This window comes from Bombina bombina, chromosome 8 (assembly GCF_027579735.1).
Source record: "Bombina bombina isolate aBomBom1 chromosome 8, aBomBom1.pri, whole genome shotgun sequence".
NCBI lineage: Eukaryota > Metazoa > Chordata > Amphibia > Anura > Bombinatoridae > Bombina > Bombina bombina.
In genome coordinates, this window is record NC_069506.1 from 27012271 (window position 1) to 27039222 (window position 26952).

The window sequence follows — 26952 nt, forward strand, 5'->3', positions numbered from 1 at the left end:
GAGGAGAGAGAGAGAGAGAGAGAGAGAGAGCTGGAGGAGAGAGAGAAGAGAGAGAGAGAATGAGAGAAGAGAAAGAGATTAGAGAGGGGCAGAACAAAGAGAGAAAGAAGAGAAATAGATAGAGATGAGAGAGAGAAAGAGAGAGAGAGAGAAGAGAAAAAAAGAGAGAGAGAGAGAGAAACAGAGAGAAAAGACAGAGAGAGAGAGAGAGAGAAGAAAAAGAGAGAGAAAGAGAGAAGAGAAAAGAGAGAGAGAGAGAGAGAGAGAAAGAAGTGTGAGAGAGAAGAGAGATAGACGAGAGAGTGAAAGAGAGAAGAGAAAGACGAGAGAGAGAGAAAGAGTGTGTGAGAGAGAGAGAGAGAGAGAAGAGAAAGAGAGAGAGAGTAATAGAAGAGAGAGAGAGAAAGAGTGTGAGAGAGAGAGAGAGAAGAGATAGAGATAGAAGAGAAAGAGAGAGAGAGAGAGAAGAAATAGAGGAGAGGAGAAAGAGATAGAGATATAGAAGAGAAAGAGAGAGAGAGAGAGAGAGAAGAAAGAGAGAAGAGAGAGGAGAGAGTGAAGAAAGAGAGAGAGAGAGAGAGAGAGAGAAAGAGATAGAGAGAGAAAAAAGAAAGAGAGAGTGATAGAAGAGAGAAAGAGTGAGAGAGAGAGAGAGAGATAGAAGAAAGAGAGACAAGAGAGGAGCGAGAGAGAGTGATAGAAGAGAGAGAAGAGAAAGAGAGAAAAAGTGAGAGAGAGAAGAGAGAGAGAGTGAAGAAAGAGAGACGAGAGAGGAGAGAGTGAAGAAAGAGAGAGAGTGAGACAAGAGAGAGAGAGAGAGAGAAAGAGTGTGAGCGAGATAGAGAGAGAGAGAGAAGAAAGAGAGTGATAGAAGAGAGAGAGAAGCGAGAGATAAAGAGAGAGTGAAAAAAGAGAGAAGAGAGAGGAGTGAGAGCGAGAGAGTGAAGAAAGAAAGAAGAGAGAGGAGTGAGAGAGTAAAGAAAGAGATAAGGGCAAGAAAGAAGAGAGAGAGAAGGAGGATAGAAAGAAAGGAAGGAAAGCAAATGGGAAAGAAATGAGCAGGAAAGGAAATAGGAAAGGAAATATCAAAGGAAAGAGGAAAGCAAAAGAGAAAAGGAAAGAAAGGATGGAACAAGAAAGGAAAGGGGAAAGAATAAGGAAAACGAAAGGAAGAAAACAAACTTTACGTGTAAACTAGACCAAGACAAAGGATAATATGGAAGACACTGTGTACCTCCCAATGACCTAGGAGGTGCGGTTAGGGTATTGTGGGTGTATTTTGTGTTCAAAGGGGAGGAGTCAGGGTGGTCAATGAACCCTGGTCCACAGGTTTGGATTAACATGTCTTGTCTTGATAAAGTGCTCTATTCCATTCCATTAATGGGTTTTTATGGTGCTCTTAGTTTGAAGGAAACCCACTTACTATATGGTTTTGAGTCTCTTTGACCTTTGTAAACACCACTGATATTTTTGCATTACCCACAGCCGTATTCCAGTCCTTTATACAACATTCTTCAACCACCTCTCTAATGCTTTTAAACATTTCCATTACAACAACTTTGATTTCTTACAGATATATTTTTCAAGCAGCACATCTTAGCTGTTCATACGGCTTATTTTTTATTTTCAATGTTAATATTTTTTGTGCAAATTTAAGTAAACATGATAATTTTCTGCTTTAATAAAAAGTTAATCATATTAGTCTGATCATACTTTCCAAACAAAAACATACTTGGGACATTCCAGCCAAAATTGGAATCCGCGTGGATGCATTTCAGTTTTGAAAAGAAGCACTTTTGTTTTATACATGTGTTAGCAAAAATGCTTCTAATTAAAGCTATAGCTGTTTCAAAAGGGTATTTAAGTATGCACCGTGCACCAGCATTTTAAACACAGCACTTGCTCAGAGGGCCTAAGGTGCTTGTAGCATCTGGTAATGACTCAATCTGTTAATTGCTGACATGACACAAGCCCCACTGGTGCTCTGAGCAGCTGCAGTATTTAAAATGACAGTGCACTGAGAATATCTAGCTAATAACTAAAAGCATTTCGCCAATACATGTATATTGCAAATATGTTTCTATTCAAAAATTGAATTTATCTATGTGCATTTAAATTTGACTGTAATGTCCCTTTAATTATAAAATTTGCCAATTTGAAATATAATTTGCACATAGCATGAATCTATATTATTGACTAATATAAAAAAAAACTATATTCAAACACATTAGACAGCTTTATTTAACTTTCACATTGAACATATTTATTTTCATACATCCCACATTTTACGGGATGCTTGCGGCGGTGGTGCTCTTGCATTTTGTAGGTGGCGCAGCGTCTGAAAGGTGGGCTGGGAGAGTGTTTGATGATCCAATGATGTGGCTCAGCCTATCTCTAAAACTGAGACACCTTGAGACTGTGGGGCCTATCTATCAATCTCTGTATGGAGCTTGAGGACCTGTGTGAAACACCAGTTATGAAGCAGCGGTCTAAAGACTGCTGCTCCATAACCTGTCCGCCTGCTCTGAGGAGGCAGACAGAGATCGCCGCAATTCAACCTGATCGAATACGATCGAGTTGATTGACATACCCCTGCTAGCGGCGTTGGACCAGCAGTTCACAAGAGCTGCTGGTGCAATGCTGAATGCAGAGAACGTATTGCTCTCCCCATTCAGCGAGGTCTGTCGGACATGATCCGCAATGTCGGATCATGTCCGACAGGCCTTTCATAAATAGGACCCTGTGAGAGGGAAGAGAGACAGAGCTCAACACCTGTGGGAGTCCTGCAGAATACGGGACAGTTGGAGTTGTGTATTTTACTCCATGTAGTGTGCATAAAACTCCCCATAAAAAAGCTTATTTGAAAAGTCAGAGAAAATGCATAATTCCAATACATTGTTATTGATTTCCAGTTTTAGTGTAAGAAAAGTTTTATTGTATTTGTAAATTAGATTTAAAGGAACACTAAAGTCAAAATTAAACTCCCATGATTCAGATAGAGCATGCAATTTTAAACAACTTTCCAATTAACTTCTGTTTTCAAATTTGCTTTGTTCTCTTGGTATCTATGTAGACCAGGGGTGTCCAAACTTTGCTCTCCAGAGGTTTTGAGACTACATTTCCGATGATGCTCAGCCAGCATTTTATCTAGCTGAGCATCATGGGAAATGTAGTTCCAAAACCTCTGGAGAGCAAAGTTTGGACACCCCTGATGTAGACCAATGACGTTGCTACAGGGGGACAAGAGGGGCAATTGCCCCTCTTTGAATATTCTTTACCCCGCCAGCCACGGTGCTTGTGTGAAGTTTGTGAATGGGTCAATGGATATATTTTTTTTTTATTGTTTTATTGAGTATTTGGGCCAGTGTATTTTATTCTTAGACTGACTGACTGAGTAGTAATATGAGCAGCGCGCTTCCCCGTGTTCAGTCTGAAGAACTCCCATATACCCCATGCTGCTATGCTAGCCTCCTCCAGTTCCAGCCAGCCGGTCACATTCCTACATAGCACAAGGAACACATGAGCGGAGACTGGGGAGGAAGAGGGAGGAGCCAGCCAGGCACTATGCAGGTCGAGCTTGAGAGCGCGGGAAGGAGCAGGACCAGCCAGCAGGCAGCAAAGAAAGGGGTAAGTCACACAACAACAGGGTTACTTACTAGGACACACAGCTCACTCCATGATCAGACAAAAAAACACATTAGCTTGGTGACGGTCTCCTTATAGAATCTGTACATTCCCCTGAATCCTCTATCATAACTGCTGACGGCTCACTCTGTAACAGACTCCACGCCCGGTCACTCAGACAAAAAAAAAAACATTAGCTCGGTGACGGTCTCCTTAGAGAATCTGTAAAATGCTGGCTGCTGCCCATTCCCCTGTCATGTTTTTTCCAGTATGTCTGACAAGGTGGCAGAAGTTACAACACTCAATAACTTGGAGTTTTGTCACTTCTGCCACCTTGTCAGCAATACCGGAAAAAACATTATGGCAGGGGAATGTCATATAAGTACAGTGAGGCCTTCTGGTAGGCAGGGCTAGCTTTAGGCCTCTAGATGTACAATATTGTATTTATTTCTTTGTTAATACCTGAGGCTTTTACAACATTGTGTGTTCTTTTCTCTGCTGCTATCCAGAAATGCAGCGATCATGTGAAGCTGCTTTATCTCCTCTCTTGCTTGTACAGACTCTGCTGAAATGAAATAAAGCAGAGCTGCAGAAAGAATACACGCAAAGCAACAAGTGGAAGCAGAAAGGCATCCTGCTGTACGTCTGAGATGAGTGTCTCAGATGAGTGTCGGCTTGTCATGGATATTCAGAGATGATGGGGTCATCAATGAACTTTCAGGAGCTGCAGGGTCTCAGCAGCACTTAGTGCAGTTTCTCATGGTTTTGTCATTTCAAGTTATAGCACCCATCTTTATTAAAAAGTGCATTGCCTTTCTGTAATATTTTCCAGTGTCTCTGTTGTGTCAGCGTCTGTGTGCCTGTGGCTCTATATGAGTTTCTGTGTCTGCATGTGTGTATCTCTATGCATATATATTTGTATGTATGTGTCAGTCTGTGTCCTGTCACCCAAAATACTCTGTATCTGTGTGTGTCAGTATGTCTGTCTCTCTGTATGTGTGTGTCTTTGCCTCTATATGAGTTTTGTGTCTCTGTGTTTGTATGTGTGTGTGTGTCAGTGTCTCAGTGTGTGTATCTCTATGCTTATATCTGTGTGTGAGTGCGTTTATGTATGTGTCAGTCTGTGTATGTCTGTACAAGATTCCCTATCTTGATCTAACATTGATAGGTGATGTTTGTAGCAATACCATCTCTACTGAACTGTACTCCAAACCCATCAAGTCCAATGCTTTGCTGCATGCAAAGAGCTTGCATCCCAAAAGCACTGGATTTGGTATGATAAAGGGTGAAATGATCAGGTTAAAACGTAACTGTTCTAATAAAGAAACTTTTTTGTCAGAGAGTACCATGTTAACACAGAAATTTCTTGAACGCGGGTACACAATGCCAGTGATAGATAAAGCTCTAACACAGGTACAAGCTTTGGATAGGTCTTCTCTACTAAGGGACAGATTCAAATCTAGGCCAAATAGTCAAACTAAACAAGAAGAAAAGATTATCTTCAGCACTAGGTACAGTAGACAATATGATCAGATAATCAAGATTATTAAACAGAACTTGCCTATGCTTATGGGAGACGCTTCTTTAAACCCTATTATTAAAAGGGGTTTTCGTTTCGTCTCAAGACGCAATCAAACTTTGGGAAATTGTTTGTCACCCAGCATGATCCGCTCTCAGACCAAGCAAGGCAACTGGCTGGCGACCCATGGTCACTTCAAATGTGGGAAAACCAACTGTAAAGCCTGTGGTCATGCTGAGGTCTCTAAACATTTCCAATCCTGCGTCACCCAAAGAATTTACAATTTGGAACATTTTTCAAATTGTAGGAACAAATATGTTGTTTATTTAGTCAGATGTCACTCATGTAATCTTCAATATGTGGGTAAGACTACAAGGGAAGCCCGTGAAAGGATTAGAGAACATCTTAATGATATCTCTAATATCTCTCCATGTTCAGCACTGGCAGAGCACTTTATAGTCAAACATGACTGTAAAGTGAACACATTCAAGTGGCTTGTGATAGAACAAATTCGTCGCCCCCAAAGGGGGGGAAATCTGGATGAGATCCTCTCCAAGAGAGAAGCGTTTTGGATTTTTGTTCTGAGAACAAGAGTACCACTTGGCTTCAATATTGATTCAGACATCATAAATGTCTGGAAATAGGAACTTAAAATCACCCTGGTAGTACAGATTTATCATAATACAATGTTAGAGCAGGGCTTATGGAACCACCCAACAGAGTGGATATCCTGGTAGGAAGAATTAAGAGGTACCCACGCTATCTGGACCCTTAGTACTTAGTTCATCTAGGCGCTATGGACACCATAGGAGATAATTCCGTGTCTTTAAGTATCTTACTTTATTATCACACTTTCCCTCCGGGGAGGGTTGGTGATTAGAGTGGGGTTTGCTATAATAGGGGTCATTAGGGGCACATAAATATTAAAACCTCTATATAAGCTCAATACTATAGTACATATAATATATGTTCTAGACCCATCACTGCTGAAAAACACTTGCTATGAGAATCTATGGCTTTTTGCAGTTCTCTCAATGTGGTATAAAGCCTAAGATTTAGTGATAAAGTTTTTTGATTAAGAAGAGCTTTGATTTGGCAAAGGGACGATGGTTCAAGTGACAACTTTTACAGTTAAAAATGTCCTTAAATTTATGTGACAAAATATGTTAATAGTCCAGGAAACCTTTCCCCCCAGTCAAATTCTATTTCTATTTTTATTCTCTTTTTCCTCTTTTCTTTTCCTTTTTGAGCTCACTATTATAAGTTCACACGTTGAGAGCCTGCAATCAACATAACAAAAATTAAATAAAAATTAAATAAAATTTAAATAAAAATTAAAGGTAAAATTAATTAATATTGATTAAATATAACATTTGATTAGTGAAATTAAATTTTACATGTCTGAGCGATGTTTTTAGCAGGCACGTCTGTACATATACATTTTTCAGCAGCCTTTACTATCATTGTAGTGTGTATTATTGTATTGTGTTTCATTACTATTAGTCTCTGTTGCACATAAGCTTTTAACATTTGATAATCTGTTTGTTTACAACATGCATTTTCTGTTATATGCATTTTTCAAGGGGTTAAATTTTAAGAGGGTGTTCTCTCAACCGTAATTAACTGATTGTTCTGTACACCAATTAACCAATCAGCAATACCTTTAGGGTATATACATGCTTAGCAGAGTATAATGTACAGGTCACAGATGAAGGCGTGAGCCGAAACGCGTCTGACCACTTAGTCTACATGTAGTTTTTATGTCCTATTATTTTACTTTCTATTTTGCTCACAATAAAGGTGCATTGGATTTCAAATTTCGCTTGAGACCCGCTTTCTTTGTATACATATGTCTGTACAGAGACATAAGTAATTATTTAGTTTCCTGTCACCCAAAACACTCCGTATCTGTATGTGTGTCAATATGTCTGTCTCTCTTTATGTGTGTGTCTGTGTGTATCATTGTGTCTCTGTATCTGTGTGTATGTTTCTGTGTGTCAGTGTGTCTGTCTCTTTGTATGTGTGTGAGTCTGTGTGTATCTGTATCTGTGTGTGTGTTTCTGTGTGTCAGTGTGTCTGTCTCTTTGTATGTGCGTGTATGTGTATATGTCTGTGTCTCTGTGTGTCTGTCTGTGTATGTATGTGCCTGTGTGTGTCACTGTGTTTCTGTGTGTCTATGTCAGTGTGTCTTTCTCTCTGTATATGTGCATCTGTGTGTATGTGTCTGTATATCTTTGTGTATCAGTGTGTCTCTTTCTGTGTGTGTTTAATGCGATTCCAAAAATAGGCCCACCAAAATCATCAGCTCCAGGCCCATGAAGCCCTTAATCTGGCATTGGCTGCATCACTACAGAGCACTGTGGCAGGCAACATCTAGATAGGGGAACCCCAGATGAGGAGGAAGAAAACATAATCCAGCTATGCATGTATCATTGCATAGTATACGCAAAGTTCTTCATATTAAGATTCAGTTTTCTTCTTCATGGTGCTCAGCTGTATAGCAGGTAGGCAGGCTGAGGAGTGTGCATGTGTCTGGAGCACTATATGGCCACCTGTCTTTCAACAATGGATACCAAGAGTACAAAGTAAATTGACACCAAAAGTAAATTTAAAAAATCTTTGCTTTATCTGAATCAGAAAAATATGTGTGTGTGTATGTATGTGTGTGTATTTGTGTATGTATGTATGTATGTATGTATTTATGTGTGTTTCTGTGTGTGTGTGTATGTATCGGTGTGTGTGAATGCATGTTTGTTTAACTATGTGTGTGTGTGTATTTATGTGTCTGTGTGTGTATGTATTTTTGTGTATGTACTGTATTTGTGTGTATGTATGTGTATTTATGTATGTATGTATAATGTGTGTAACTGTGTGTGTATAACTGTATGTATGGAGGTGTATGGTTGTGTATGTAAGTATATATGTGTGTGTGTGAGTGTGTATGTATTTTTGTGTATGTACTGTATTTGTGTGTATGTATGTATAATGTGTGTAACTGTGTGTGTATAACTGTATGTATGGAGGTGTATGGTTGTGTATGTAAGTATATATGTATGTGTGTGTGTGTGTGTGTATTTGTGTATGTATGTGTGTGTATGTATGTGTATGTATGTGTAGGTGTCTGTGTGTGTATATGTGTGTATGTGTGTGTATATGCATGTGTGTATGTATGTGTGTGTAACTGTGTGTGTATGTATGTGTGTATGTATTTATGTGTCTGTGTGTGTATTTTGAATTAGCTTGTCTTTTAAGTATTAGGTTAGTACAATAAAAAGGTATCATTGCATACCGCATTACTCTGGTATTTTCAAATCTTATTTATATATTTTTATTTAGTTTATTTTCAGTGGTATTATTTAGTGGTGAAAATTATTAGTGCCCCCCCCCCCCAGTTTTGACTGTGGTATCTTATGTGCCCCCCCCCCCCTATAAATTGTTCCTAGAGTCGCCACTGATGTAGGCTCATAACAGCTCAGGAGTGTGCACGTGTCTTTAATAATCTATGGCAGCAGTGTTTTGCAACATTGTATAACAAAACTACAAATAATGTTACAAAACACTGCTGCTATAGAATACTAAAGACACATGCACACTCCTGAGTTCTTATGAGCTTACCTAGTTTTACTCTTCAACAAAAAATACCAAGAGAACAAAGCAAATTTGAAAACAGAAATAAATTGCAACGTTGTTAAAAAATTGCATGTTCTATCCAAATCATGAAAGTTTAATTTTGACTTTACTGTCCCTTTAATTTAAATCTAGTATCAATTTAATTTTATTCTCTTAGCATCTTTTGTTGAAAAGCATATCTAGGTAGGCTCAGGAGCAGCAATGCACTACTTAGAGTTGGCTGCACACATATGTCTCTTGTCATTGACTCACCAGCTATGTTTAGCTAGCTCCCAGTAGTGCATTGCTGCTCTGGTACTAACATTCGGCTAGATTACGAGTTGTGCGATAGCCCTAAAAAGCAGCGTTGAGAGGTCCCAACGCTGCTTTTTAACGCCCGCTGGTATTACAAGTCTTGAAATGACAGGCTCACCGCTCACTTTTTTGGTCAGACTCGAAAATACCGCAAATCCACTTACGTCAATTGCGTATCCTATATTTTCAATGGGACTTGCATAACGCCGATATTACGAGTCTTCCAAAAAGTGAGCGGTACAGCCTCTCCTGTCAAACTGCTACCGCATTTAAAAGTCAGTAGTTAAGAGTTTTAGCCCTTAGCATAAAACTCTTAACTAAAGTGCTAAAAAGTACACTAACACCCATAAACTACCTATTAACCCCTAAACCGAGGCCCCCCCCACATCGCAAACACTAAAAAAAAAATAATTAACCCCTAATCTGCCGCTCAGACATCACTGCCACTATAATACATATATTAACCCCTAAACCACCGCACTCCTGCATCGCAAACACTAGTTAAATATTATTAACCCCTAATCTGCCTGACCTAACATCGCCGACACCTACCTACATTTATTAACCCCTAATCTGCCACCCCCAACGTTGCCACCACTATAATAAAGTTATTAACCCCTGAACCTAAGTCTAACCCTAAACCTAACACCCCATAACTGAAATATAATTTTAATAAATCTAAATAAAATTACTATAATTAGCTAAATTATTCCTATTTAAAACTAAATACTTACCTGTAAAATAAACCCTAAGATAGCTGCAATATAACTAATAATTACATTGAGCTCGCTTGGATCAGCCAATAGAATGCAAGCTCAATCCTATTGGCTGATTGCATCACCCAATAGGATTTTTTCTACCTTAATTCCGATTGGCTGATAGAATTCTATCAGCCAATCGGAATTGAAGGGATGCCATCTTGGATGGCGTCATTTAAAGGAACCTTCATTCTTCAGTTGGCCATCGTTTGAAGAGGATGCTCCGCATCGGATGTCTTGAATATGGAGCTGCTCCGCGCCGGATGGATGAAGATAGAAGATGCCGCCTGGATGAAGACTTCTGCCCCTCTGGAGGACCTCATCTTCTCAGGTTGGATGAAGACTTCTGCCCATCTGGAGGACCACTTCGCCCGGCTTCATTGAGGACTTCGGCCCGGTTGGGTGAAGACTTCTCAAGGTAGGGTGATCTTCAAGGGGTTAGTGTTAGGTTTTATTAAGGGGGTATTGGGTGGGTTTTAGAGAAGGGTTGGGTGTGTGGGTGGTGGGTTTTAATGTTGGGGGGGTATTGTACTTTTTTTACAGGTAAAAGAGCTGATTACTTTGGGGCAATGCACCGCAAAAGGCCCTTTTAAGGGCTATTTGTAATTTAGTATAGGGTAGGGCTTTTTATTATTTGGGGGGGCTTTTTTATTTTATTAGGGGGATTAGATTAGGTGTAATTAGTTGTAATTATTTTATTATTTTCTGTAATTTAGTGTGTTTTTTCATACTATAGATAATTGTATATAATTGCATTTAATTGTATTTAGTTTAGGGAATTAATTTAATTATAGTGTAGTGGTGTAATTGTAACTTAGGTTAGGTTTTATTTTACAGGTAAATTTGTCTTTATTTTAACTAGGTAGTTATTAAATAGTTAATAACTATTTAATAACTATTGTACCTAGTTAAAATAAATACAAACTTGCCTGTAAAATAAATATAAACCCTAAGATAGCTACAATGTAGCTATTAGTTATATTGTAGCTATCTTAGGGTTTATTTTATAGGTAAGTATTTAATTTTAAATAGGAATAATTTAGTTAATTGTAGTTATTTTATTTAGATTTATTTAAATTATATTTAAGTTAGGAGGGGTTAGGGTTAGACTTAGGTTTAGGGGTTAAGAACTTTAATATAGTTGCGGCGACGTTGGGGGCGGCAGATTAGGGGTTAATAAGTGTAGGTAGGTGGCAGCGACATTGGGGCGGCAGATTAGGGGTTAATAAGTATAATGTAGGTGGCAGTGGTGTCCGGAGAGGCAGATTAGGGGTTAATAATATAATGCAGGTGTCGGCGATGTTGGGGCAGCAGATTAGGGGTTAATAAGTGTAATATTAGGGGTGTTTAGACTTGGGGTTCATGTTAGGGTGTTAGGTGTAGACATAAAATGTATTTCCCCATAGGAATCAATGGGGCTGCATTAGATGCTGAATGCTGCTTTTTTGCAGGTGTTAGGTTTTTTTCTGCCGGCTCTCCCCCATTGATTCCTATGGGGAAATCGTGCACGAGCACGTTTTGCCAGTTCACCGATACCGTAAGCAGTGCTGGTATTGAGGTGAGATGTGTAGCAAAATTTTGCTCTCTGCTAACTTTTCTGCAGCTAACGCTGGGTTTCTAAAAACCCGTAATACCAGCGTTGTCTGCAAGTGAGCGGTGAGGGAAAACTGCTCGTTAGCACCGCACCCCTGTTACCGCAAAACTCGTAATCTAGGTGTTTGTGTTTAACCCTTTTGAATGGCGCAACAATAAGATGCTCAAACACAGAACAGCATTTTGTTTAATACTTTTATGTCAATTCACTTAGTCAAATTGTAGAACCTCTGATAAGATAAAATGCCCTAGAAAATTCATCCAAAAACTGAATATATTTTTTTTTCCTCTCAAGAAAATCTTATTGATTGGAAGACTAAAGTTAGTTTTTTATTTATATAAAACAAATTAAGCTACTTTAACAGTCCTTCCCAAATATGCCCAGAGTCTTCTAATTGGTCGATTTAGCAAGGCCCTAATTTTAGTCCTGTCTCTCTGGCACATCAGCTGATGCAATATCTTGCAGCTACCCACACAGCATAGTGATATATGAAATCTCAGTGGAAATATCATATGTATTAATGCAGAACAGCAAAGCTAACGAGGCTAATTAATCTTTCATCTCTATTTGTAGCTGCCAGAAGTACAAATCCGCTAATGAACAGTTTTCCACTAATGGGTGCTGGGGTGAGAACAAAATTCTGACAAGGTAAACTGTGCTGCATTTACTGATATTACAAATATAAAATTATATTTGTTTTATATTATTTTATGGATGAATGATTGTTAAGGTATGGTATAAACTTATGCAAACTCTAGACAGTCCAGATTGTTACAATTTATGAGTAGGGCATGGCCAGTGAGCCAATTACATTCAGCATATTATGTATGTAGCAGCTACCAGTCTCTGGCCATGACTTTCTCATGACTTGCAGTGTGTTGCAGATCCTGCGCAGGACTTTAGCTATGTGTTTAACCCATTTTCAGATGTTACATATGTTACAAAAGACACTAGTGCTCAAATAAAATGCTCTAATTAATGAGAACAAGTGATTGATCCGATTAGACTGTCAAAGTTAGCGTTAAAAACATTTCTATATTGAGAACTGTGACTAGTGCCCTCTGCTGGGTGAAAGTATCAACTGTTTTAATCTTTTAATTAGATTAACATCATAAAATAAAACATAAATATATTGGACTCTCTTTGGAGCTCGTTCAGTGAATGCTGGCTTGAGCAAGCCTGCAGCCAATAGTTAGAGACATTGTACACTAGATTTTTCTTTGTCTAAATGTTTTGTAGATAATCTTTTTATACAGCCGATCTGGGAGTGTTTTTGTAACAATGTATACAGTATCCTACAAACCCCTCACATTTTTGTAAATATTTTATTGTATCTTTTCATGTGACAACACTGAAGAAATGATACTTTGCTACAATGTAAAGTAGTGAGTGTACAGCCTGTATAACAGTGTAAATTTGCTGTCCCCTCAAAATAACTCAACACACAGCCATTAATGTCTAAACCCTTGTCAACAAAAGTGAGTACACCCCTAAGTGGAAATGTCCAAATTGGGCCCAAATTGTCAATATTTTGTGTGGCCAACATTATTTTCCAGCACTTCCTTAACCCTCTTGGGTATAGAGTTCACCAGAGCTTCACAGGTTGCCACTGGAGTCCTCTTCCACTCCTCCATGACAACATCACGGAGCTGGTGGATGTTAGAGATCTTGCCCTCCCCCACATTCAGTTTGAGGATACCCCACAGATGCTCAATAGGGTTTAGGTCTGGAGAAATGCTTGGCCAGTCCATCACCTTTACCCTTAGCTTCCTTTACAAGGCAGTGGTCGTCTTGGAGGTGTGTTTGGGGTTATTATCATGTTGGAATACTGCCCTGCGGCCCAGTCTCCAAACAGGAGGGGATCATGCTCTGCTTCAGTATGTCACAGTACATGTTGGCATTCACAGTTCCCTCAATGAACTGTAGCTCCCCAGTGCCGGCAGCACTCACGCAGGCCCAGACCATGACACTCCCACCACCATGCTTGACTGTAGGCAAGACACTTGTCTTTGTACTCCTTAACTGATTGCCGCGCCACACGCTTGACACCATCTGAACCAAATAAGTTTATCTTGGTCTCATCGGACCACAGGACATGGTTCTAGTAATCCATAACCTTAGCCTGCTTCTCTTCAGCAAACTTTTTGCAGGCTTTCTTGTGCATCATATTTAGAAGAGGCTTCCTTCTGGGACGACCAATTTGATGCAGTGTGCGGCGTATGGTCTGAGCACTGACAGGCTGACCCCTCACCCCTTGAACCTTTGCAGCAATGCTGACAGCATTCATATGTCTATTTCCCAAAGACAACCTCTGGATATGACGCTGAGCATGTGCACTGAACTTCTTTGGTCGACCTTGGCAAGGCCTGTTTTGGGTGGAACCTGTCCTGTGAAACTGCTGTATGGTCTTGTCCACCGTGCTGCAGCTCAGTTTCAGGGTCTTGGCAATCTTCTTATAGCTTAGGCCATCTTTATGTAGAGCGACAATTCTTTTTTTCAGATCCTCAGAGCGTTCTTTGCCATGAGGTGCCATGTTGAACTTCCAGTGACCAGTATGAGAGAGTGTGAGAGCGATAAGACCAAATTTTACAACACCTGCTCCCCATTCACACCTGAGACCTTGTAACACTAACGAGTCACATGACACCGGGGAGGGTCTACTCTTCCTGCTTTCTCAGTCCCTTTCACTGGGTGTCCAAGCCTAAGCTCATCAAGAGTGCTAAACTGGGAGCTTTTCAGTAAGTTTTATAAAAGGTTTGTACTGGATTTTTCAGTATCTCTGCATATTCTTCTTTATAGTAGTGTCTGTTACATGCAGTTATATGAAAATTGGTGTATTCTGCCCTTTTAAGAAGCAGCAGTCATCAGACTGCTGTTTCCTAACCTAAATGCCAGCTCTGAGCTAGAGGTTCACAATCACCCCAGACTAGTTTGACCCAGGTGATTGACAGCCACTGCTTGCGCACGATCGGTCACTTGTGCATTGATAAAAAATGCTGTGATGTCAGGCAGACAAGATCCTGATGTTTGATAAATGCCCATTATATTAAATATTTTAAACTGCTATAATTATCTCAGCAAGGAATTATGCGGTAGCTTATCAGTCTAGTTCCAAATATTGCACAATACCTAAACATACGTTTCAACCTCTCTCGCAACAAAAAGGCACAGGAGCATTTCACTAGACCATGTGAACAAAGAGTCTATGTTTGATTTCCCTTCTTACATTAGGGACATCCCAGGGTCATTTGTATACACAAAAAAATAAAAACTTCAAGATTTCTTGTTCTTCAGGCCAGTGCCACTCAGGGTGCAGTCTCTTTTAGCTTCCTATGCTTTTCATATACCCTATAGGATATCAGTCTGATCCTGCCACAAAGACCGTCAAGCCCCAAAATTCCAGGCAATGCTCCTCTGAACAAGAGAAAGCAACAAACTCCAAACTTATGCTTCAGCCTCACTGCATCTCACTGACTCTAAAAGAAACTGTCCCCTGAGTGGCGCTAGCCTGATAAACTAGGTTATTGTTCATTGTCAGTTTAGTGTGTTACACTCCAATGGTTGCAAGAATGAATCATTTTGTTTGTGCTATTTGCACTATAAAGAGACATTTCAATGAAGAAAATGTCATGTTCTAATTTGTTATAACACGCTATTTAAGTGTCATTGACTCTAGCAATATACATACTATAAGATAAGCGCTCAACTAGGAACGAACAACAGCTCAGTGGCTTGTTCTATGTCTCGGTTACCACCTGGGAGCAGCTTCTTTTTGCCCAATTGTGTTTCACAGAGGAAAACTTTCCTGAAGTAGATCAGTAGATCTTATCCTGTCTAACAAGATCAGTCCAGCCTTGAAATACCAGGCGATACTTTTCTTAGGAGGAGTATGGTTACCACAGATGATCATTTCACCCTTCTGTGTCTTCTCATCAGTGAGGTGCAGCTATATCCATTTAATTAGGCAGGGAGTCCATGTCTGGTTTTCCCATCACCCTTAAAGGGACACTGAACCCAAATTGCTTATAAAGATACCAAGAGAATGAAAAAAATGGATAATAGTAAATTAGAAGTTGCTTAAAATGTCATGCTCTATCTGAATCATGAAAGAAAAAAAATTGGGTTCAGTGTCCCTTTGAGGAGACTTCCCAAATGTCATTATTTAAAAATGTATACAAAAATACCTGAGGGGAAGTCTCCCTAAGGGTGATGGGGGAAATCAGACATGGACTTCCTGCCCAATATGCTTAGAATGATATTGTTGTATTTTTAATGATAAGGCTATGAGTATTAGAAGTGAGCATCTATGGTTGCCATTTTCATAATTCGGAAGAGAACTGCCAGTTATTTCAGGGCTGGATTGATTTAGTGAGGATCAGACTGATATACAGTTCTTCTCTGTGAAAAGCACAATTGGGCTAATAAAATAATCTTCCCCAGGTGGTGACAAACAGAGAACAAGCCATTGAGGATTTGTTCATTCTTGGTTGAGCGTTTCTCTCATGATTACTTATGTTTGGTTCCTATGATGGAGTGTATCCTATCTGAGAACCACAAGTAGTACAGACCTCAAGCACAATAGTTTGGCTGGTCAGAAGTAGAATCACTCTCCTGCTGTTTTCTGATTTATAGTTGTAAGACTTACAGCTCTTGAGAGGCACTTGGCTTATTTGTTTAACCCCTTTGCTGGGGTTAAACACATAGTTAGGGTCAGTACTGAAACAATGACATGCTCTAATGACTTAGAGGTTGTAAGTTTTGCATTGGACTGTCACTTTACATCATATTATAAATCTAAAGAGCCTGGAGTGTCAGCAAGTTTTGTGTAACGGATTATTCTGGGTGTGTAGATGAGTTCATGAGGAGTTAAACTTATTTATTCATTTTCTAATTTAAAGGGGCATGAAACCCACAATGTTTATTTCACAATTTAGATCACACAGTTTAAACCAACTTTTCAATTTACTTCTGTTACCTAATTTGCTTCAATCTTTTGGTATCCCTTGTTGAAGGAGCAGCAATGCACTACTGGGAGCTAGCTGAACAGTGAACACATCAGGTGAGCCAATGACAAGAGGTATATATGTGCAGCCACAAATTAGAAGCTAGCTACTAGTAGTGCATTGCTGCTTATGGGTCTACCTAAGTATACATTTTAACAAAGGATACAAAGAGAACAAAGCTAATTAGAAAATAAAAGTAAATTGGAAAGTTCTTTAAAATTGCAAAATCCTTTAACACACTAAACAAACACGCACACAAGTCCTAGATATAATTTATTTTTATTGATATCTAAATATAAAAGGGCGGAATGGTGACCCTGAACCAATAGCCCATGGCTGATTACATTTGTGTGTGACAGCTCCACTTCCAACATCTTATGTTTGCAGTAACCTTTTTTTTTGTAAACCCACGTGCGGTCTGACACCCGAGCATCACTCACATTGTACATTACATTGTAGTGTAAGCTCTTCTCCCATTTAATATGTTCTCAAAAATGTATTTTACATGCTGCAATGTATTACATTGTTTACAAATAGCTCCCTTACTTTTACTTTGTTGTATGACATAGCTGCCTTTGCCTGTACAAATGTCAATACTGCAGTACTGGTTATATAACGCTATGTAAAGAAAAGGCAGCAGCAGAAATCAACCTCCAAGTGGAGGGTAGGAGAGAGAGTGCCCAGACTATTATGAAAGGGTTTTCCGGCAACAGCTTTAAATATATTGAAAAATATTCACAGTTGCTTGCCTGAGTACATTTTTAATTTAAAGGGACAAGGCTTCATCCCTAACTTTACTTGGTAAAAAAAAAAAAACACTCATGGAATGGATCTCAACAGCATCCCACAGACAGCAGGAATCAGAAAAAAACATATGCACTGCAGACTTAATGATGGGAACCAAATGACTAACAATAGTCCCCTGTCAACAGGGCCATTAACACCAACACACACAACAGGAACTGTGCACACAACTGCAGGATGTCACAGAACCTGCAAATAAAAATACAACAGAACCAGAGACCCACAAAGAACCCTGGCAAAGAATAAGGTTGTGAAAGGTGTGATGCAGAGAAAGGGACTAAAATATCAGGCCACACTCCTCAGAATGGATTTTTGTTACCCATTTTATAAGAGCTTTCTCCTTCATATCCACAAAGATTACAGAGTTATGAATTTTATAAATCCCCATTTGAATGATTTTGGCATGCAGCTCCTATGCTGGCCACTAGATGGCACCCAGATAATGGTCTTTAAGAGATATTGTGAACAACACCAACATTTGTGGTCTGTAACACTGAAATATTATGTTTTGTGCATCAGGAAATGTAAAAATGAAGTTTAGAAACAATAGCTTTGTATGTGTAGCATTAGAGATGTGTTACAAATCACATCTGAAGAAGCAGTGTCTTCATCTGAACTTATGAAAAAGCCACTGTCAAGACAACTTGCAACATTTAAGTTACAATTTTGCCACTGATACAAAGTAACGTTAACCTCATATCTGCTATAGAAATCTGCAGGACACATATACCATTTCCCTTTTGTGCTAACCCTTTGGTTACCAGAAGGGAGTGCAACTCACTGATGCTTTCATAATCATATTTCCAAGCATTATCTCTTAACCTGACACCTAAAACAAGCCATAATGCACCACAGTCTTTATTGCAGTCCGTGTGTGATTTTAATTCTCATCAAAATTAGTTGGGTTAAAATATGATTCATTTCTAATGCAAATCAAAGTTTTCAAAGCATAATTCTTCAAATTAGGGGTCATGTGACCTTGTATATATTTGCATACAAAGAGAGAAGCGCTCTACCAGGAACGAACAACTTGTGGGCAGAATGGTGGTAGTGCTTGGCAGTATGAAGGTAACCCAGGAGTGGCACTGCATGCTGTTTCATGATTTTATTACTTTAATTAACAAATTTACCTCATCCTTCATATTTTACCTCTTCCTTCTTTTTTGTTTTACTGAGCTAGGCTTAGTAGTGTACAATTGCCCTAAGCACTATGGGCTCGATTTATCAAGTCGATCTCTCCCCTTCAGCTGTAGGTTCGCACAAGCGATGCTACAGTCAGGATTGATCAAGCAGTGGTAATCAGAAGGCTGCTTTCCTACCCTGTTCTCAACCTATGACAGCCCCTGCCCGCATGTGATTTGCTCTGTGCGGGCAGGGTTGCACATGAGTGCACAGGAGCGCTCGTTTGCAATGGTAATCTGAAGGATTTTTTCTTTTTTTTTTAATTGCGCCCAAGCGATAAGGGGTATATCGCTTGTATTACGAGTTGAAAGTAAACGCGATTGTGTGAGTGCAATCGTGATTTACACTAAAATGATTACCGCAACTTCAGAGCTCTGGTTAACTGTTTCACGAAACTAAAAGTGTCAAAAAACACATAAAAAAATACATTACAAAGTACAGTTACACTCATAATAACACTACCTAATTAGAATTATTAAAAAAAAATGTTGCACACAAAAGTTATAAAGGCTCAAAGATAGAAGATCTCAGGTGTTAGAAAAAAAAGGCAGGCAAAGGGCTTTAACATAGAGATACATAAATATACTGTACATGTCTAAAGATGAATATATATGTGTGTCTACATATGTATTTATATGTGTATATATGTATTTATATGTGTATGTGTGTATATATGTATTTATATGTGTATATATGTATTTATATGTGTATGTGTGTATATATGTATTTATATGTGTATATATGTATTTATATGTGTATATGTGTATATATGTATTTATGTGTGTATATATGTATTTATATGTGTACATGTGTATATATGTATTTATATGTGTATGTGTGTATATATGTATTTATATGTGTATATATGTATTTATATGTGTATATATGTATTTATATGTGTATGTGTGTATATATGTATTTATATGTGTATATATGTATTTATATGCGTATATATGTATTTATATGTGTATGTGTGTATATATGTATTTATATGTGTATATATGTATTTATATGTGTATATGTGTATATATGTATTTATGTGTGTATATATGTATTTATATGTGTATATGTGTATATATGTATTTATATGTGTATGTGTGTATATATGTATTTATATGTGTATATATGTATTTATATGTGTATATGTGTATATATGTATTTATATGTGTATATATGTATTTATATGTGTATGTGTGTATATATGTATTTATATGTGTATATATGTATGTATATGTGTATATATGTATTTATATGTGTATATATGTATTTATATGTGTATATATGTATTTATATGTGTATATGTGTATATATGTATTTATATGTGTACCCATGTATTTACTGACATATATATATACATATAAACACATAAATACATATGTATTAATATACTGTATAGAATTGCATTGGAGCCCTTTGCTGTTAATTAGATAAAAACATGTAATATCATATTTATGCAATATTTATTTTTAATAAAGGTTTTAACTATAAATATACTGTAAATATTATACATTCCAATGTTCTGCACATAGCAGAATATGTTCTATGTATTTATAAATATATATTCCTATATAAATCTGTATATATCTATTCCTATATAATCATCTATATATAGGTATAAATATATATTGTACCAAAATACAATTAGATATATGTAGAAATATTTATTTATGAATACATAGAACATATTCTGTTATGTGCAGAATATTGGAATGTGGAATGTGAAATATTCATATTTTCATGTTGGGTTAGGGCAAATGAGAATATGCAGCCGTATATGTGTGAGAGGGGGGGGTTCCACTTTGTTTTCTCTGTTGACTTCTATAGGGGAATAGGTGAATGCGCATGCGATATTCTAACTTCGGATTTTTGCTCTCATCGGGTTACCCCTTGAGCAAAAACAGTTTAATTTCAACCAGACTAGAGCAAACATCTTACATCTAGTGCTCCACTGATAATCTAGCCGTTTAAGTTTGTCTGAATTTCGTTCATGTGGACATTAATTTTGGCCGAATATTTGATTCAGATCCTTAACAATTATTTTAAATGGAAACTGCAAATATATACAAGCAATTAAAACAAAAACAAAAACTTACCTTATAGGATTTGAACGTTTTAAAGAACCTATGTTTCAATGCCAACAGAACATACAGCAAGCTGATTGAATTTGAGTCACTGACTAGCTCACCGAGGCACAGAATTCACACAAATGCCCATTGCAATAGCTCTAATCAAAGTCCCTAGTTTCCCACCTCCCTATGCAAGGTTTTTTTTTTATTGGACAAACCTGTAGGACTAAAATCCAACATTTAGTGCCTTACTGGTTGTCTCTAACATCAATCATTAGTGTTACAATGTGAGGACTGGACAGGGGAGAGGGACACATGAATGGTCAGTCCCCTGTACATCATTACAAACAATATTGCTCCCCCAACCTATATTTGGAGCCAAATGGCACAAACATACAAATGAATTATTAATTCTTTGTCTGTTTTCTCCATTAATGTATATGGCAGTTTGTTTATTGGACAACTTGGTAAAAAAAAATCTAACAAATTTGTATTTGAAGCCAAATGCACTTTTCTAATGTAAAGTTTGTTGCAAACACTGCTGCATCACACTACTCAAGCTATGTGCACACTCATAAGCCTACCTCAGTATGCTCTCATGGAAAGGAGCTATTTTTAACAAAGAACTAAATTGTTATTTATTTATTTTGTTAACACACTATCTCAATAAGTTTAATATTGACTTTGGTGTCTATTTATACAACCTTGCCAGCTAAATCAGGCTCTCAGGTTATTGCAATGTTAAATCACTAAACCATGAGGCAGCCCTCCAAAGTAATATCTGTTTTTTGTTTGTTTGTTTGTTCTGAAACATTTCTGACTTCTTACTAAATCTAGAACAATGGCTTGTTCCCCCATTGCTTACACCTGAGAGTAGCATTGTGTACCCTGCTCTGGTATGAGATTAAAGGGACATTTTTCTTTTATGATTTAGACAGAGCATGCAATTTTACACAGTTTTCTAGTTTACTTCTATTATCTAATTAGCTTCATTCTCTTTATATTCATTGCTGAAAAGCATATCTAGATAGGCTCAGTAGCTACTGATTGTTTGCTGCACATAGATGCCTTGAGTTACGGGTTTACCAATGTGCATTGCTATTTCTTCAACAAAGGACATCTAAAGAATGAAGCAAATTAAATCAATTGGAATGTTGTTTAAAATTGTGTTCTTTATCTGAATCATGAAAGAAACATTTTGGGTTTAGTGTCCCTTTAAATAAGTTTCCAATTTACTATCAAATGTGCTGCATTCTCTTGGTAACCTTTGTTGAAGTAGCAGCAATGCACTACTGGGAGCTAGGTGAGCCCATGATAGGAAGCATATATGTACAGCCACCACATACATAGGTATGTTTTTCAAAAAAGGATTGCCAAGAGAACCAATCAGATTAGATAATAGATGTAAATTGGAAAGTTGTTTAAAATAGAATGTTCTATCTGAGTCATACGATGCATTAATACCTGAGTAGTCTTTTTAGTTGGAGCTCTGACAAAATACTGTGACTTCTCATCAGTCTGATTGTACGGAGCAAGGAAGTTCGTGAGAAAATATTTGTTTTGCATTGTTAGTAACACACAGTGATGTGAAATTGCACAAGGCTCTCAAACCATCCAAACACCAAGTCCCAGTGCATACGTCTACAAATGTCACAAAGGCACCATTACTGTATGTGACCGAGAGTTCAAGCATCGTTATGGGAAGATTATTAAAGGGACAGGAAACCCAAACACCAAGTCCCAGTGCATACGTCTACAAATGTCACAAAGGCACCATTACTGTATGTGACCGAGAGTTCAAGCATCATTCTAACTTATGGGAAGATTATTAAAGGGACAGGAAACCCAAACATTTTCTTGTATGGTTTAGGTAGAACATACAATTTTATACAACGTTCCAGTTTACTTCTATTATCAAGCTAGCTTCATTCTCTTTGTATCATTTGTTGAAGGAGTAGCAATGCACTACTGGCAGCTAGCTGAGCACATGGGTGAGCCAATGGCAATCGGTATATACATGCAGCCACCAATCAGCAGCTAGAACCTAGGTTCTTTGCTGCTCCTGAGTTTACCTAGATAAATCTTTCAGCTAGGGATATCAATAGAAGGAAGCAAATAAAATAAAATAAGTAAATTGGAAAGTTGTTTAAAATTGTATGTTCTGTCTGAATCATGAGTGTCTAATTATGACTTACTGTCCCTTTAAGGATTATTTTGTAGTATAATTTCCAAGCAGCAAGAATGTAATCTTACTTTCCCATACAAAGCTGTTGTTATCCCTAGGCTGTGAGAAGGCTGCAGTGCATTGTGCCTAGGGTTTAATATGGTAGTTGGTGTTGGTTTCTTAAAGACAGATAAAAATAAGTTACCTAACAATCAGTCACTGTGCAGCATGCGTGATAATCAGGTTGCTGAATTCCATGAAATACTCTCCAGTTATAGTTCAATGATAAAGGGATAGTCTAGTTAAAATCAAACTTTCATAATTCAATTTTAGCATCTTTCTAATTTACTCCTATTATCAATTTGTCTTCGTTCTCTTGGTATCATTATTTGAAAAAGCAAGAATGTAAGCTTAGGAGCCAGCCCATTTTTGTTTCAGCACCTGGCTAGCACTTGCTGATTGGTGGCTACATTTAAACACTGCTACCCAGGTTCTGAACCAAAAATGGGTCAGCTCCTAAGCTTTACTTTCCTGCTTTTTCAAATAAAGATACTAAGAGAACGAAGACAAATAAAGGGACATTATACACTAGATTTTTCTTTGCATAAATGTTTTGTAGATGATCCATTTGTATAGCCTATACAGCTTTATTTAAAAAAAGAAAAATGTATAGTTTTGCTTATTTTTAAATAACATTGCTTTGATTTTCAGACTCCTAACCAAGCCCCAAAGTTTTAGAAGAATACAGACAGATACCTACTCCAGCTTGCTCCTGTTTGTGTAAAGGGTCTTTTCATATGCAAAAGAAGGGGGAGGGGGAGTGTCTGCCTTTTTTTTATCCATATAACCACTTTTAGTGGGTGTTCCAGCCAACCTTTTCAACTTTGCTAAACTGGGAGCTTCTAAGTAAGTTTGTAAACCATTTTATACTGGATTTTGATATCAGTATCTGTGCATATTATTCTTTATAGTAGTGTCTATTACATGCAGTTATATGAAAACTGGCATATACTGTCCCTTTAAAGAAGGAAACAACCAAACTTACGTGTTTTTTGTTGGTGAAAAAAACATCATTGGTTGCTGAGATACAAAGGTTTAAAGTTAAAGGGATAGGAAGGTAAAAATTAAACTTGCATGCTTCAGATATAGTGTGTAATGTTAAGTCACTTTTAAATTCACTTCTATGTTGAAAAAGAGATCGTATGAAGAGGATCCTCCACGCTCCATGGCTCCGCGGTCGCCGGTCTTCAGTTCCAGAGTCGCCGGTCTTCAGTTCCAGCGTCGCCGGTCTTCAACTTCGCCCTCCGCTCCATGCCGGCTGGTTCCTGGAAGAAGAAAGAAGAGGTCGCCGCTTGGAAGAAGACTTCACCGCCTGGAACAGGACCTTCTATGCTGAACTTCAGGACAGGTGAGGACCACTTGGGGGTTAGACTTAGGGTTTTTTAAGGGGTTTTTGGGGGGATTTATTTTATTTAGATAGGGTGGGCAGCAAAAGAGATGAATGCCCTTTTAAGGGCAATGCCCAACAAATGCCCTTTTCAGGGCAATGGGTAGTTTAGCGTTTTTAGTGTTAGTATTTTTGGGGGGGCTTTGGTGGGAGGGGGTTTACTGGTAGGGGGGCTGTGTGTATTTTTTTGCAAAAGAGCTAATTATCTTGGGGCAATACCCTGCAAAAAGTCCTTTTAAGGGCTACTGGTAGTTGATTAGATTAGGGGGTGTTTTTATTTTGGGGGGGCTTTTTTATTTTCATAGGGATTAGGTGTAATTTATTGAAAATTTTGTAATTTTATTTTTTATTTTCTGTAATCTTAGATATTTTTTTTCTGTAATTCTTGCTTAAAGGGACAGTCCACTCCTGAATTTTGATTAGACTGCCCCTTTAATTTATACTTAGTTTATTTGTATTTTAAAAATAGTGTAAATTTTTTCATATTTAATAGTAACTTTAGTATTTTGTAAATTAGGTAATTTTTGTTTATTTAGGGGGGGTTAGGTTAAGGGGGGTTAGGTTAGGGGTTAGGTTTATTGCGTTGTGGGCTATGGCAGTTTAGGGGTTAATACTTGATTAGGTTTATTGCGTTGTGGGTTAATGGCGGATTAGGGGTTAATAGTTTTAATAGGTAGTTTGCGATGTTGGGGTTGGCAGATTTAGGGGTTAATAATTTAGTTATTACTTGCGGTGTGGGTTTGATGGCGTATATAGGGGTTAATAGTTTAAATAGGCATATTGCGTTGTGGGGGGTTGTCGGTCTAGGGGTTAATACATTTAATATTAGTAATGAGAGGGGAGGATTGCGAATATACTGGTTTTACGTGTCGGACTTATTTTTGGGAGGCATGTTAGACTTTTACGGGAGATTTGTTATTTTATTTACTTTTCTTAGGCGCCGGCAGTTTCTAAAGTGTAGTAAGTCACTAGCGACTCCAGAAATTTGTCTTTACGCTCATTTCTGGACATCGCTAGTTAGACTTACGGCACTTTATGAACTGCCGGCGGGGTTTATGTAATACCCCGATGTGCGAGGTGAAATTACGGACGGCGCAGGTTACTACGCTTGCGCCAAAACCTGCGCCGTATATTTGATCGTGCCCCATGTTTCAATTTCCAATCAAAAGTTAAAAGTAAAATTATATGAGAGATTTTTTTTTTTATTTAATACATTTTTATTGTATTTTTATTTTAAAATGCTATTTTTCAAACAAACTTTATTGAAAATATTTGCAAGAAATACAAAATATATCTTATTCGGTCCACAGTGCACTGAAGAGAGTTGCAAAAGCAATTTTAGTGCATTTTAGTGAAACTAATTGCTGTGTAATAAAGGACAAAAGGCTCAGTATTCAAACGTTAACAAATATTAAACCACAGCCTAGTAGCATTTTGTAGTAGAATTACCCTTAGGAGTCACAACCATAATAAAAGTGGCAAATAAAACACATTAGATATCAAGTGTAATGCACAGAATGTTATTTTGCACTCTGTAGATGATTAAAACAATTAACCAAAGCCTCTTAAAGGGATATGAAACCCAAAAACATTATTTTGTGATTCAGACAGACCATAGAATTTTAAAAAAGTTTCCAGCTTACTTATATTATACATTTTTCTTCACTCTCTTGGTATCCTTCATTGAAAAGATTCCTAGGTAGGCATCTGGAGCACTACATAACAGGAAATAATGCTGCCATCTAGTGCTGTTGTAAATAGATAGCATTCTTGCAAAACTGCTGCCATATAGTGCTCCAGACATGTGCATGCTCCTAAGCTTACAGCCCTGTTTTTAAACAGAAGATACCAAGAGATCAAAGAAAATTGGATAACAGAAGTACATTAGAAAGTTGTTTAAAATTGCATGATCTGTCTGAGTCATGAAAGAAATTTTTGGGGTTTTGTGCCCCTTTAACTCGGTCAAAACTTTGTTAGCAGCATGAGAACGAGGCTCCAATTGGAGCCTATGGAAGTGCACTCTCATGAGCGCAATGCTTCCCAGCAATGCGAACGGGAGCTCGCGTTCACATTGCTGTCAACTTGCAATACCAGTGCACATTAACGTGCACTGGTATTACTCAGTGAAGCTCAAAAATCGCTTTCATGAAAGCAATATTTAGCGCTCCACTTGTAATCTGGCAATTAGTGTCTCTAAAGGAATGGGAGTTGCCACATTGTAACTTAGGTTTCTTTTTCTGCTGACCATTGATCAGCCCCCCCCCCCCCCGACATGTGCAATTTTTGATCAAGTGACTTTATTCTTAAGAGTAGTCAAACTTGGAAATGTGGTAAAGGTAGTAACACACAAACACAGAAACACACAGACACACTCATACACTGAAACACACACACACTCACACATAAGTATTCACATATAGACATTCTAGCAGACACGCAAAGAAACACAGACACTTGTTTACATTGACCTGACACTGACAAGTAATGAGGTAGACTACAGTTTTGTCAAAACGAGATTTACAAGACAAAATATGGGGTTCTGATTATCTTTTTGTCAAGTAAGATGCCAACTATATAAGGAAACACCCACAGAGAGAGCATCAGAAAACACACAAAGACATACACACACACAGAGACACCCATAGAAAACACTCAAAGACATACATACACACACACCCTCACTGAGACATCCACAGAAAACACACAAAGACATACACACACACACACACCCTCACAGAGACACCCACAAGAAAATGCAAAAAGACATACACACACACATCCTTACAGAGCCACCCACAAAAAACACACAGACATATGCACACACCCTCACAGAGACATCCACAGAAAATGCACAAAGACATACACAC

The 26952-nt window shown here is 37.9% G+C and overlaps 1 protein-coding gene across 1 annotated transcript in view; it reads left to right on the forward strand.

Moving 5' to 3' along the window:
* The first annotated feature begins 11894 nt into the window (after positions 1 to 11894).
* LOC128638326 (alkaline phosphatase, tissue-nonspecific isozyme-like) overlaps positions 11895 to 26952 on the forward strand; it is a 106791-nt gene continuing 91733 nt past the window's right edge. The window contains exon 1 of the mRNA XM_053690230.1: positions 11895 to 12067. The gene's annotated coding sequence lies outside the window, so the exon portion shown is untranslated. The remainder of the gene's footprint in view (positions 12068 to 26952) is intronic.